A 15,983-nucleotide genomic window follows, 5' to 3' on the forward strand; every position below is an offset into this window, starting at 1 on the left:
TCATTTATCCTTATACTCGAGTGGCCTTTGGGCATCCATCAAATGTAATTCCTTTCTAAAAAAAAACGAAAAATAAACTGCAATAGTCCCCCCACCCCGCGAAACACATATCTGTCTCTTATGAGTTATGCGATGGACTTCGGCTTTTCAATAAAACATGTGTAAAACGTAAAACATAAACATATGAATAAAATACCATGAGGGTGGATAAAATATATATGTATATTCTTTCTATATGTGCTTTCGGGTTGCTTTAGCTCACACTACTGCATTTATATTTACTCTCTATCGCCCCCACAACAGCGGAGTTACTATCTTTCAAAGCATATCTGAGAAAATTGACCAAGTCCTATCTGCTTATCCTTCAGCTAACATTCACGTATGTGGAGACTTCAATGTTCACAACGTCGAATGGTTGACCCACTCAAAAAAGACCGATGATGAGGGGAGGTTCTGTCATGATTTCTCCATTGCTTATGACCTCACTCAGATTGTTCAGGAACCCACCCGTGTGCCCGACAATGACGGCCAGTATGCGAGCCTACTAGACCTTTTTCTCACAACTTGCCCTGAACCAGGGTCAGTTTCTATTCTGTCGCCTCTTGGATCTTCCGACCACTCTGTTGTATCAATTAAGATAAAAATGAAATGTAATATGTCCCCAGACGTACCTTTCTATCGTACAGTATATCGATACACTAAGGCTGACTGGGATAGCTTCCATACATTTATATCTGATCTACCTCTGCATTCCATGTTTAAAAAGGATGTGTCCTCTATAGTATTAGACTTGACGGAATGGTTAATTGTAGGTATTGACCGTTTCATACCCTCGAAAAAGTTTCAGCAAAAACCTAACAGCCAGCCATGGTTCTCTCCAGAATGTGCTGCTGCACAGAAATCACTTTTTCCACTGCTTCCAACGTAATAGATGTATGGAAACTAAAGCCGCTTTCAGGACTGCCAGCAACCATTGTAAGAAAGTAATAAAGAACGCAAGAGAGTTGTATGCTCAATCTGTTAAATTAAAAGCACCAGTTTTAGCAAATAGCAAACAGAATCCTGGACAGAAGCGTGTGCTCCATCCCAAATATTATCAATGGACCTGAGCATCAGACAAAGCCAAACTCTTTGTCAAGAACTTTGCAGCTTATTCTACCCTTTGCGACCAAGGCCGCCAACCCCCAATATTTCCTCCTGTATAAGAAAACACGCTATGTGATATACGTATATCTGTACGTGATGTTTCCAAGCTAATCAAAAACCTTGATTCCAGTAAAGCAACTGGCCCTGACGGTATTCCAATTATAGTACTCAAAAAACTTCAACCTGAACTAGCGCCCATACTTACAAAACTGTTTAAACGTTGTCTTAAGGAGAATAGTTTCCCATCTCCCTGGAAAATTTCATCCGTATGCCCTGTATTTAAGAATTCAGGAGACCGCTTATCCCTCTCTCAGTACAGGCCAATAATCTCTTGTGCGTCATGAGTAAGTTGTTGGAATCTGTGTTAAATACAGAAGTAATCAACCATCTCCACAAAAATAACCTTCTTAGTGACACTCAATATGGTTTCCGTTCTGCTAGATCTACAGCAGATGTGCTTACAGTTATATCTCATAGGATTAGCAAATCTCTCGACGGAGGCTACCTTTCTAGGGCAATTGCTCTTGACATATCTAAGGCCTTTGATAGGATATGGCATAAAGGTTTACTTCATAAGATCTCTAGCTATGGTATTGCTGGAAATGTCTTTTCAATTATTAAATTATTTCGTTCTGATAGGTTCATAAGAGTAGTAGTTGAGGGGCAAAAATCAGAAGCTCACAGTATTAATGCCGGTGTCCCTCAGGGGTCCATCCTAGGCCCAACTCTTTTCCTAATCTACATTAATGATCTTCCAAATCACATCCTTACATCATTCGTAGACATTTATGCGGACGACACAACAATTTATGTAGCACATCTAAGACAGTAAACGACCAAGTTCTCTCCAATTCTCTCTCCTCTGATCTTGAGCACGTAGTAGAATGGGGAAAAGAGTGGCTTGTTACTTTTAATGCATCTAAAACCAAGCTTCTCTCTTTACATCATCAACATTCTGATCCACATCTGGCAGCAATTGAAATGAATGGCTCTCGTCTTCAGGAGGCCTCAAGTTTTGACAAGCTTCTGGGCTTGACCTTTACTCCTGATCTGAAATGGAATACGTGCATCAAATATGTTGCCAAGGCCGCTGGAAAAATGGAGGGATCTTTCTATCGATCCGGTAAATATCTCACTGCTGATGCTATTATCTATCAATATAAGAGCCAGGTACGTCCAAGGATGATATATTGTTGCCACATCTGGGCAGGAGCTGCTAGACAGGACTTGTCCTGCCTTGATAGAGTTCAAAATAGACTTCGTAGCCTCGTAAGAGATGTCCTTTTCTCTACCTTGCAACCACTATCTCACAGAAGAGATGTTGCGAGTTTGTCTCTGATGTATCGTTATTTCTATGGAAGGTGTTCAACTGAGCTTCAATCTATGGTCCCCCCCTCGCAAAACTTTCACAAGAAACACTCGTCTAGCTGTACACACTATCAATAATTCCCCCCACTCTTTATCTGTGCCAAAACCTAAACGTAGATTCAATGAACAAAGCTTCTTTCTTAGAACTGCACGCCTGTGGAATTGTCTTCCGTTTTCCTGCTTTCCGGCTGACTACAATATGGTTGTGTTCAAGTCTAACGTAAATAAGTTCTTGATGAGCCGTTCTATATAAGTTATCAAATTTACCAAATTTTCATTACTAATGATTACTATATTGTCCAATTTCTACTTTACACTTTTTAACCTTTATCCTTGAGTGGCCTCTTGGCCTTGATAAGTGGTGATGCATATGTAAAAAAAATGCATGTTTTTTTTTTATTTTGGAATGATAATTAACGATATATATATATATATATATATATATATATATATATATATATATATATACAGGGTGCTCCCCCCCCAAAAAAAAAAACAAAAGCTAAATGGAGGCCATCAAGAACATATGGTGTATAACGGAGAAAAAAAGGCCAAAGACCCTAGTGTTTTGATATGATGTTTTGAATATAATTAACAAGTTATGAGCAAAGTTTAATTTCATTCGAACAAAACACTAAGAAACGGGGCCTAATTAGAGTTGCAGCCCGTTTATTTTGGGTCATGCTGTATATATATATATATATATATATTTTTTTTTTTAACCGAGAGAGAGACTTAGCTGTCGTACAAAGCAAAGACTCTGTAACATCATCTGTGTATAGATACTCCCTTAGGTATTTGTCTATAAAAACGGTCCTGTGACACGTGGAGGCTTGAAATGCTGGACACATGTAATAATTGATCTCAATGACAGTCTTCAGTATAATGCCTGCTTGAGCGTGTGAATTCACCAATAGGACTAAAAAAAAGTATTTTTTTGGCTCACGGACCTTAAGTGTCTGAGGGAGTAGCACTCCTCTGACGAGAGGTTGCAATCATCATATATATATATATATATATATATATATATATATATATATATATATATATAAGAGGAGAAAAGTAGTTTATTTTAATAATCTCTGATAAATATATCAAGTATCGGTTATTTCACACAGTAAATTCATGCTTACTTATTCGTATTGTGATTATATTCAAAACTAAATGGATATACGAAAAAAATATCAAAAACAAATAAAACCTTTCGACTGCCCAGTAGCCTGTTAGCTTCATTGTGATAGCCTTCTTATACTACTATTTTTGTTACTATAATAATTAAATACCTACAGACACTAGTGTTTTATCCTTTCGGGATTCTTCAGTGCAGGGTGTCACGATTACTACCAGTCGAACGATTCGAACCCCGCGACACTAGACATCTCTGGCTCGATTAGCGGGGGCCGTATCCATTCGGCTACTATTAACCGTGTGAAATAGCGTTGAATTTTAAACATTTTAATTTAAATGTTCATTACGTCAGGTAGACAGTGATCAAATCGTTATACGATGATCTACGCATAAGAGCTAAATTGACCGACTTTTACTTCAACGGAAAGTGCTCAACGATAAGAAACGAATTTCTTAAAGGGGCTGTCATATATATATATATATATATATATATATATATATATATATATATATATATATATATATATATATATATATATTGCATTCAGCAAAAGATTAAAAACGAGTTACAATAAGGGTCAGATTAATTCCAAAGAACGTAGAAACTGACAGAGAGACAAATCAATGTTTAGTTGTAGTTGAACTGGATGATGATGATGTGACTTGTATTTGTGTTCATTTGAAATGTCTTGTAGAGATTTGTTTTGTATAATGAAGTATTAATTACTGAAATGTAAACAAACTGTTAATTTATAATGTATCGCGTAATTACTTGAATTAATTGCGTATAAATTAGGTGCACTAAATACGCCGTATAATTGAATTAAAAATGGAATCTCTCGTCCATAAACGATAACTCATCAGAATGTTAAAATAATATTGAGGAAAATTTTTAAGAAAATATTTGAATACAAACCCGTTCGGTTGACTCCGTATTAGGGTAAAGTTGGACAGAAATGTTTTATTGTTTTTGGTTTTTATTTCTTTGTGGTGAAGTATATACGAATTCCCTATATAAGGATTTACAACAAAGATGAAATTAAAATGAACCCAAGTCAGGAAGGATTTCGCGTTCTTTTGTTCTATTACAATATAAATACTACACGTTATTCTACATATAGAAAAAAAAATAGGAAAAGAAAAAGTAGGCAACGGTCATTATATGTGCAGGTAAAAATGGCGTTTTTTTGTCATTCATACTCACGATAATTTCATTGGTTTTCATACTCTTGACTAAAGCAATATCAATCAAAAAAAGCCACATGTATTCTAAGAGCCATAACACTTCAAATATCCTGAAAGTGTATTAGAGAATATAATTTTACTAATAAATAAATGAATAAATAAATAGTAGTTGAATGTTAGAATTACACAAAACTGAGTAGGAAAAAACTTTCAACCGTTCTCCAAATAATAGATCGCCGACTGTTTTCCGGTTTTCTCAGGAACGAAATAAACATGCAAATATTCAAATGGACGTACGTAACTGGAGAGTTTGTGGATTAAACCGTTATGTCATACTCTATAAAAGGCTTTTAATATGTCAAGGGCAAATGTTCTAGAGAGGAAGCCTTCGTCGAGAGATTCGCTATTTTTTAGGTTTAACTGTTAATACATATTCTGTAGATCTAGCAGAACAGAAACCATATTGCATGTCACTAAGGAGCTTAATTTTGCTGACTACTTCTCTATTTAACACAGATTCAAGCAACTTACTCATGACGCACAGGAGACTGATTGGTCTATATTTAGAGGGAGATGATTGGTCAACTGAATTTTTAAATACGGTACATACTGATGAGGTTTTCCAGGGTGTTGGGAAGCAATTCTCTTTAAGACAAGCTTAAAACATTTTGTAGTATAGGAGCTAGTTTTGTTTGAACTTTTTTGACCACTATAATTCAAATGCTGGCAGGGCCAGTTATTACTAGAATCGATGTCTTTAATTAGCTTGCCAACATCACGCACGGATATGTGTATGTCGTATATCGTGTTTTCAGATAGATTCAAAGATTTTTGCAAAGAGTTTAGCTTTGCCCGATGTTGACGAGATTGCCTCAGGTCCATTGATGATGGTTAAGATAGAGCACACACTTCTATTCAAGACCTTGGACACAAAATCTGCAGTAGAAGTAAAACAAAAAGACAGAGGAACAAAATATTATATTATTATTATTAGTATTATTATTATTATTATTATTATTATTATTATTATTATTATTATTAATACTAATTTATTAATTTGATTTCCTATTATTATTTAATGATTATTTTATTACTATTTATTATTATTTTATTATTATTTTATTATTATTTTATTCTTGTTATTATTATTTTATCATTATTATATTATTAATTTTTTATTATCCGTTATTATTATTAGTCAATATTATTATTTTATCACTATTCTTATTATTGTTATTATGATATTGCTATTATAATTTTCTCATTATTAATATTATTATTATTAATGTTTTTATTATTATTATTATTATTATTATTAGCTCTACTTATTTTATTAACGTAACTTTCTATCTGCGTGAAAATTCGGTCCTATGGACTCCTAAACGGCAAGTCCAATTATAATTACATTTCTACACAAATGTATAATATATATCTTTAGCGTTCTCATATAATATTGTAACGGAATAAGTTCGATAAGTATCAATAATTGTAAAAATTCTGATGAAAGAGAGATTTTGATTAAAGTAAACACCTTTTACAGCCTAACATCCCAAGAACATTTGCTGTTTATTCTATGTTTTGTTCCTCCATCTTTTTGGTTTACTTCTGGTGCAGATTCTGTGTCCAGTTAGCGTTTATAAATATATGTCGTTTTATAAATGTATCATCACCTATTCCTTGGTGTAGTTTGTTCTAACCGCGTTATCGTGTTCGGCTCTTATAAGGAATTCAGCCTCTTTGCTTACGTTTCATTTTCGTAATCATGTACAAGTGTTTTCGTAATACACATTTTTGTCTGTATTATTAAATATTCGTCTAGCTGTTTCTTTTTCCCCATATTTTATTTTCTAATCTTATCCTTTGTCTCTAAGTTTCCTCTCATGTTTATTTTTTAAATGTCTATTGCTGCAGTAATTACCCTGTCTGTGCTCTGCACTATGTACTTTTCTCATTGTTGTCTACCCTTTAACAGCTTTATATACAAAGCAGTCGTTTTCTTTTGTATTTCCGTTTCACATAGCGTCGACCAGCAACATGCTTTTAGTGTTGTGCATTACGAATAGTAATAAGTTTTCTGGTCTTCTGATCGCGATGCTTGAGATATTCTTTGCTGTGGCCTTTGAACTTTTCAGGGTAGCTTATTATTTATACTCTATATATGTTTATACTATTCATGAGGTTCCTACTTCATATGTTCGTTTATAGGATTTTCCTTATAATTTTCGTGTATCATTTTTTTTCAATGTTCTCTTATATTTCTTTTTATAATGTCTGCTTCTAAAATTCCCAAATATTTATTATAAGTTTCATGTGTTTAATGTCATATCCGCCAAATTGCATAGTTTCATACATTCATTTGGCTTCGATTTTCCCTTTTCTTATAAAGTTAGTGCGCACTTTTCCATGCCAAATTCATTTTAGATGTACTGACAGCAGATTTATGTTGTATTTACTAATTCGTTTTTATTGCTGGCGAAAAGGTTACAGGTCATCTATATACATTAGGTAATTCATTCTCTCATCAGTGTTACTAACTTTTAACGTTCTTGGCATTTTCTTAGTATATTGTTAAGAGGAATCATGACTACGATGAACAGTAGCGGTGATACTAAGTTCCGTTAGAAGATATCTCTTTGTATTTTTATCTAAGTTATGTATTCCTGTTTTGACAAGCTTCTGGTCTTGATCTTTACTCATGACCTGAAATAGAACACGTATATCAAATCCATTGCCAAATTCGCTGGAAAAATGGGGGAAGCCTTCTACCATTCAAATAGGTATCTCACTCTTGATGCAATTCTCTACCTATATAAAAGCCAATTACGGCCAACGATGGAGTACTGTTGCCACGTCTGGGCAGGAGCTGCTAGAAGCAGCTTATCCTACCTTGACAGAGTTCAAAATAGACTTCCTAGCTTAATGGGGAATGCCCTTTTCTCTTCCCTGCAACCTCTTTCCCACAGAAGTGGCGTTGCGAATTTGTCTCTGCTTTATCGTAATTTTCATGACACGTACTCATCTGAACTTCAATCTATAGGCCCCTCTCGACAAACTTTTGTGAAAAACACTCGTCTATCCAAAACCACTATCAATAATTTCCCATACTCTTTATCTGTGCCTAGACCTAAATGTAGATTCCATGAACAAAGCTTCTTTCTAAAAACTGCTTGTGTAACTCTCTTCCGATTGCCTGATTTCCAGCTGACTACAATCTGATTGTCTTCAAATCCAATGTAAAAGAGTTCTTGAGGATTCGCCCCCTAAGTAAACCAATTTAAAAATTCCACACATCTCATGTTTACTGCGCTATAATCACATTGACTAATGTATACCCATTAACTCTTGTCCTCGAGTGGCGTCCAGGCCTTGACAAGTGGTGATTCCTGTTTAAAAAAAAAACAAAAGCTTCTCCGTATTCTACTTGCTTTTATAAATTAAATTGATAATCCTGCCTGGTATTTTATACAATTTCAATCCGCTTGGGGAATCCTGTGGTATGTCATGTATACATTACATATTTAATCTACCTTTTCCCCTTATTCAAGATCTTTTGATTTATATATAATAGATCGTGTCCGTTTTTCTCTTCTGTTTCTACGGAACCAATCCCGAATTATTAATTGAGTAGTAATTTGTTACTACTACTACTACTACTACTACTACTACTAATAATAATAATAATAATAATAATAATAATAATAATAATAATAATAATAATAAATTATTCTAGCACGTTTTTAACATATCATACTAGTTTTTCATCGCAGCGTGTCTCGAATTAAAAGTTATGTATAAACTACAATGTTTGTCTGTTTTTGAGAGCGGTTTCAGTAACAAATGAATTATTATTAGTATGATGTAGTAACTTTTTATTTTGACAATCGTCGCGAACAAATCAGTTCGTAGCGTGTGTAACCTTTGTCACAATATGCGGCACTGAGCCCTAAACATATATTTTTATTACAACTGAAACTATTAGTTTTTGTTTACCATTGACGTTTAAATCTACATCAAAGGTCAGAATTTGGACCGGTTTCTTCAAATTACTTTTTTTAAGGGAAACCTAACATCGCTGCGAATGTTTTTTTATTTATTTCATATAGTAATTCCAAAACCTATCTATTACAGCATCATCCGACGCTATCATTTCACATTTTGTCTTTACATTTTCTCATTTTCTTTTACTCCTAGTAACAATATCGCGCCTTTGTACAAAACAGTAAATAAGCAGGCAAAACAAAGCAAATAAAATAAACAAAACAGTAAAAGATCCGTCAATCTCCTAACTATGGAATAAGAAACTTTTCAACAGTTTTTAAGGTTCGGGAAAATGTGTGTGCGTGTATTTTTTCTTTTCGTATTTCCTTCTCATGTATTTAATCGCCCGTTCCAATGTCTGTTTTTAATCATTATAGTAGAAATAAATAATATATAGGAGACCGCAGTAAAAAAAAGGAATCTGAACAATTTAAGTTTTTAGTTCCATGATCACATTCGTTTCTTAAAATTGCATATACTGTTTGACAATACGGTGCATGATCTCCCGATCATTGGCAAGAAAGGCGCCTCAATTTCTTTTGAAATTGATATCAAAGAAATGACACTCGACAATGCGTGCTTATGTTCAATTTTGTTAATCGAATAACTTTATTAACCATTTCAGCATACTCTGTTTCAAACGAAAACTATATCGCACATGTCATTCATAGTCTGATAAAAAATTAGCAAGTCTTTTTTTAAATTAATTTATAGTGGGCGGTACCGTAGCCGGAGTTTGGAACTAGATATCATTTTAGCTGGGTCTGATTGACTTGCGGGGCATACTTGCCACACATCTCCAGTGTATCCCTTTCTGCTGGTCTTTGTTATATTTCAGGGCCATCAATGGTATCATTATTTACATTTATGCAGATCCTATTACATGACTATCCGGATGTATGCTTATAACGTCTGCTGACGTCATACTACGTGCCATGATACAGCGTTCAATCCATGATACGTTAGACTCATTTTCCGAATTCTCCCGTTTTTTCCGTGTGTTTTATTCACCCCCACCCCACAAAGTATATGGTCATTTGGACGTAAGAGGCTACTATTTATGAGCATGCCTAGGACAAATTAACAAGATGTTGGTTTATGGTACATTTAACCATCTGCATAGCCAGAGAAACAAGGAGTAGGAAGGGAATCCCATATCTGGCTGTTCGTGAGAAGAAAGTATTGTAATAGAAAACTTTATGGCATTTAGGGACCTCAGCAGTGAAGGGTTGAGATGTTATTGCTAAGCGGGTTTGTCGGGGATATGTACGTTAAGGGGGACACAGGTGCGACGAGTTCATTTTTTGTCTTGGGAAATCAGCATTTTCTGTTATAGATTCACTATCCGAATCGGTTAATTCTCTCCATAAATTTTGTGAAGTGAGGATTCCTGACTCGCCGATAGACCTGTTTGAAGGTATTAAGCATTCGCGTTTGTTACAGATCCATTTAATTTATCTCTAATTTTCTAAAAGACGCATCCAGTGTTTTCAATTACTACATAATACAACCGCCAGCGAACATCTACCTTCCTCATTTTCTGGTGTTTTTTTTATTTTTTTAATAATAAAATTAATCATAAATCTAAAACAATACGCGTTCTCTTTTACTAACTGAGTCGTCTATTTTTCTTTTACTTATTTCCTAATTAAAATTAATGGCTGGTACATTCCTTGTAGGGCGATTTCTTAATGTTCATCAGCATAGTATACACAACGAGGTCTCAGTATATTCTCAATAGGCCGGTGACAACAGCATATTCTTTTCATTACCTTGACTCTTGAGTAAATATCTGTTAATATCTTATATGTTTTTATATCGACGGATGTGGTTCTCGGTTGATTAAGTGTGCCTAAGCGTGTCGGATATATACTCAGGTGTCAAAAGAATGAAAAGAATAATATGTCGTCACAGCCCTAGTTATCAAACATTAGAAATCCTGGACACTGTACCAAATTGAGTCTGTTGCATTGTAATGTGTCTCAAATAAAATGTATGTATAAGGCACAAACTTTGACTATTTTCAACAGTATCGAGAGTATATCTGTGTTTTCAAAAACAAATGCTCAACTTATTTTTTATATAAAAACAATTAAATTTTATGTTGACAATCGGCGTGTGCTTTCTGGCATGTGGCAGAAATTAAGAGATAGATGGAGTACGGCGGAAGACTAATTCGTAGCGTGAGTCTCCACCGTCACTGTGTGCCCGTTTTTATTATGATTGTATCTATGGTTCGTTGTTTACCATTGGTGGTTTATTTTCTTTCTCTTTCTATTTTAAGGAAACCTTGTATTGTTCGGCTTTTTTTTTTCGTTACTCGACTTTCCAAAATTGTCCATTCCAGCGTCGTCGGACACCATTACGTAACACTAGAAGGACCTGTGGAAATTTCGCGGAATGAGAAATATATTTTACCAACAAATATGTTTCGATAAAGCAGTTATTGTTCTGGTTAGTGCAAATACTTTTTTTGTATATAAAAATCAATAACGTGCAGCAAATATTAGTTTATACTAATTTTATGAAAATAATGTTCACTATATTTTTTAAATAGAAAAGACCCTATTCAGATAAAGAGGTATTACTTAGAAATTAATATTGTACTAGATTATTAAATATAAATAATAAAATCACATTGTAAAAGATTTAATTAAATTATTCCCACGTACATTTTGGCAGACATTGTTCTTCATTTTCCCGCTGACTTTTGAATGTTCATTTAATTATGTAACGTGCCACTGTCATTGTCTTCAGTGAAAAAAAATGTGCTGCACGTCAACATTACTACAAGTTCCTTTCGTATACCATTACACAATTTATAATATATATAGATATTCGAAATTGAGGCCAAGTAAAATAGGGATCACTTTCATATTATTGTCCAAAATTGCTAAATTGTCCCTTTAAAAGCTAAATCTCATGAATTTGGACGTTTTTGAATCAGCTTAACCTACTAAAACAACATATGGTTTTTTTATAGGGTAACGGTCGGACTAACTCACGTAAGATGTAGCAAAATATAGGTAGTTCTATGCAATGGACTAGCAGTAGATTAAAACCCGCTATTTTAAGGAGACTTCTATCCAAATTTGATGTAGATCTATCAACTAACTTCGGATCAAATAAATTACAAGCAACAGATGTACAAGAGCTGTACAATAATTACAAATAAACATTTATGGATATGTCTATTTGAAGCCTTAATTATACTATTGTACCATCTTTTAACGTGTAATTGAAGGCGGCGTATGGTCTATATTATTTCCTCATGAGTAGGTTCCCAAACGCACTATTAAGCGAGATACTGTAATAAATGTTCTGTGGTCATAACAACATCCCTACAGGCACAATCTTCATTTAAGAGTATGCAGAGTTCACTATATAATTATATTCTAAGGAGTAGCTCATCATTTTAAGAAGATGGTCTAGTGTAGTAACAGTTTCATTATGATTAGAGCATCTACATAAGGATTACCTGTTTTTCCCCTGGGGTAGTATAGCCAGTGTTCGTGCGCAATTATAATATGCTAAAGACGTATACTGTAGAGCATACACTTTTATCGTGATTACATATATTAACTGCTCGCGCCATTCATTCGGCGTTCGGCTTCAATTATCGACAATCAGTCCGCCTGAAACTGGGCTACTCCGATGGACTTATAGTTGTCGGACTTCATTTTGAGTAGTAGTAGGAGCAGGTTCATCTGATCTTTCGTTATTTTCATGGCAACAGCTCCACTGAACTCTTGCCATTTATGATTCTCTGTTGCCAAACTTTCAAAAATTACTCAACTAGCTACAACCAATATAAATGATTCCTATCACTCTCTATTTGTGTCTAAATTTAAACACAGATTCCATGAACAAAGTTTTTTTCTAGAACTGCCAGTCAGTGGAATACTGTTCCGCTGTGCGATTCTTCAGTTGAATACAATAGGGTAGCCTTCAAATCCAATGTAAACAAATTCATGTTAAGCCGTCATCCATGAATAAAAACTAGATTTTATAAATGCATTGCACACTAAACATCACCATATTATATGAATCTGAAGATTCTATTGTTGACATTGTTTTCTCATTGCCTTTGGGTTAAGCACATCTATTTTTCGTTGTCCAAGGTGCTCTCACCTAGATATGCCGGTAGATGCTACTCAGGCAATTGTTGCAGGGCCAGTGTGCCATTTTTGAGAGACATTGGCTCATTGTTCCATGTTTCCGACCTTGAGTCACGTTTTTCGATAAATACCTACGATACTCAAAAATTATTTAAAATTTGAAACCTTCAAGAGCAAAAATTTTCTATGTTTACTAATGATTTTAGAACGCATCTCTTCGCATGCTTTGGGTAACAGTCTTTTTTTTTTCTTTTTTTCTTTGTGTGTGCGTATGTGTGAGAAAGAGAATCAGTGTTTGTGTTGAGCATTTTTTTTTTTTTTTGTGGAGAATTTTGCAGTCAACAAAATATGGAATCACCTCGCCATTGTTTTTTTTTGTTTTGTTTTTTTGTTTTTTAGACCTAAGATTTCTAAGCGACAATTAAATGAGCAAGTCAAAAAAAGAATCACTCGCGGTAAAAAAACGAGCAATCTCCAGAGAGATACAAATTGAAAACGTAATCAATTTTAAAAATGAACAAAGTCTGGAGAAAAAATGGAGATTGAATAGTTGAAGTAATTAAAAAAAAAATCGCACGATTTGAAAGGTTAATAAGGTTAACGAGGAAAATTATGGACAGAAGCGACCAATGTAGCGAGACCAAGTTGAATTATTTGTGAATTAAGTATGGATGGCCGTGAGAATATTATTTAACTTTAAGCAGTACAAAAACACGCACATGCATATATATATATATATATATGTATATATATATATATATATGTGTGTGTGTGTGTGTGTATTTATGTATGTGTGCGTTTGTGTATGTATATATCTAATGTTTTTAATCATTAAAGTTAAATTCTGTAAATCAAAGTTATACACATATATTTAACTTAAGAATTTATTGTTTTCAACAAGGAATGTATAGAGAAAAATTAAATTTATTTTCTTAATCCATGGATTTTCAATAATGGCTCATATCATCAGAGGAAATGAAATTCCATTAGCAAAATGTTCAGCTATGAATAAACAAATATTTTGCTTTTAAGCACATATATTGAAATGTTATTCAAATTCAATTGAGCTTTACATTTTGGCTAGGATCCTCTTGAAAGTATTACCTCAATGTAATATCTGACGGAATAATACATTTGATCTCTAATCTGTGACTTATCTCATTCATATATATATATATATATATATATATATATATATATATATATATATATATATATATACACGTATGTGTGTGGGTGTAAGAACATATACATACACTTTCATTCATAAATAATAATAACAATAATTGTAATGATAATAAGTGTGGTTTAGTTCATACAGTTTAGAATATATGCAACATGTAAGAATTAGACAACAATCACAAGTGGTATGAACATAAACCAGAAGTGATAAATGAAACGACAAAGTTCATACAATTTGATAAAGTCTTTAATTATTCCAAAAGTGATATCATTTTTCTAAACAAAAACAACGAAACTTGCTAATCACTGGCATAAACTCCCCGTTTTGATACGAGAGTGCAAGAGAAAGAACATGAATTAAAAAATGTCAAGATCTGAAATGAGAATTAGTTAAACTATAAAAATATAAAGAAGTCAAGTTCATTTCCATTGTAATTGGACCATAACTAAAAGTCAGCATAAATGGCTTAATCAGATTTGCGACACAATTCCCTTTCCAATTTGGCCAAGTTTTGCCTGTTAGGAACAGGGAAAATGTTAAGGTACGGCTTGAATGTATATAATGAGAGGAATAGGCCCAATGTTCTAGAAAAAATTTCAATAAAAACATCAAACATCTATGAAATAATAATAATAATAATAATAATAATAATAATAATAATAATAATAATAACTAGCAGGACCCGTGGAAATTCCACGGTAGTTAAAATCTTTTAAAACACATCAGTAAGAAATTCCTTATTGTTATATTACAAAAATGAACGTATGGAAGCAAGTAGAACAAATAACTTTAGTTTAAACTTTTATTGAAGGCCAATGCGATCGTAACTGATGCTGTTGATATTGTCAGGAAGTGCTGGTGATTATTGAGGCAGTAACAGGGGCGTCGATCAGCTGTTTGGCGTGAGAATAGTGGTCAGTCAGCAGGTTCTTGTGAGTCAGACTGTGAATTAAAAAAAAAACTGTGTGACATTGTTGACATCGATTTTGTGCAAGTTCTGATGACCCCAAGTTGTTTAATATTTCAGGACATCTTGGATTACATGTATAGGTAAGGAATAGGTATGGCTTTCCATATTTACAGAAAACTGCCATTGCATCTTACATTAGAGTTGTTGAAGATTCCTAGGACTTCCTGTAAATGAAGATGGTAGAATAACTGGTACACCAGAATCGCCATCTTCATTCCTTGCTAAATGATCCATTAAGCCAGAATATTGAGCAGCTCTTGGTTGACTTTGATAGCTTTTAATGAAGTTAAATAAGCAACCGTCAACTTTTACATATGCAATAGACTTTTCTATTTATTTTGAATTTTATTCAATGAAGATTTGGAAATTCACAAATATTTTTTAAGTCGAATTATTGATACAGATTTCAATTAATGTATCACAACTTCCTGATAATATAAATAGAACACTTTGAATTTTCTGTACAAACGTTTTTTCCATAAAAACATTGTAATCTGTTATAATATTCAGATTCTTGTGTATTACATGCATATAAAATGAAGTGTTTCTGTAAATCTTACGAAGTACAGTTCAATTTTGATTTTTCGATAATCAAAATGATGTGAGGTAGGTTGTATCTATCAAATTCATGTCAATGTTATATAATTAAGTAAAGTGGAACCAACTGTACACTATTTTTTCATCAAATTATGAATTTTAAATATAAGGAAAGCAATTTAAAATTGAAGGTGAGGAAGGTGGTGCACTGGGAATTGTGCAAACGGCTGCATGTTGAGCGTAAAAATAAATGGTACAAGCATAAACCCGCAACAGCACTCGAAAACGAGAACCACGAAATCCTATGGGA

Source organism: Euprymna scolopes, chromosome 8 (genome assembly GCF_053919585.1).
Source record: "Euprymna scolopes isolate OS-2025 chromosome 8, ASM5391958v1, whole genome shotgun sequence".
Classification (NCBI taxonomy): Eukaryota; Metazoa; Mollusca; class Cephalopoda; order Sepiida; family Sepiolidae; genus Euprymna; species Euprymna scolopes.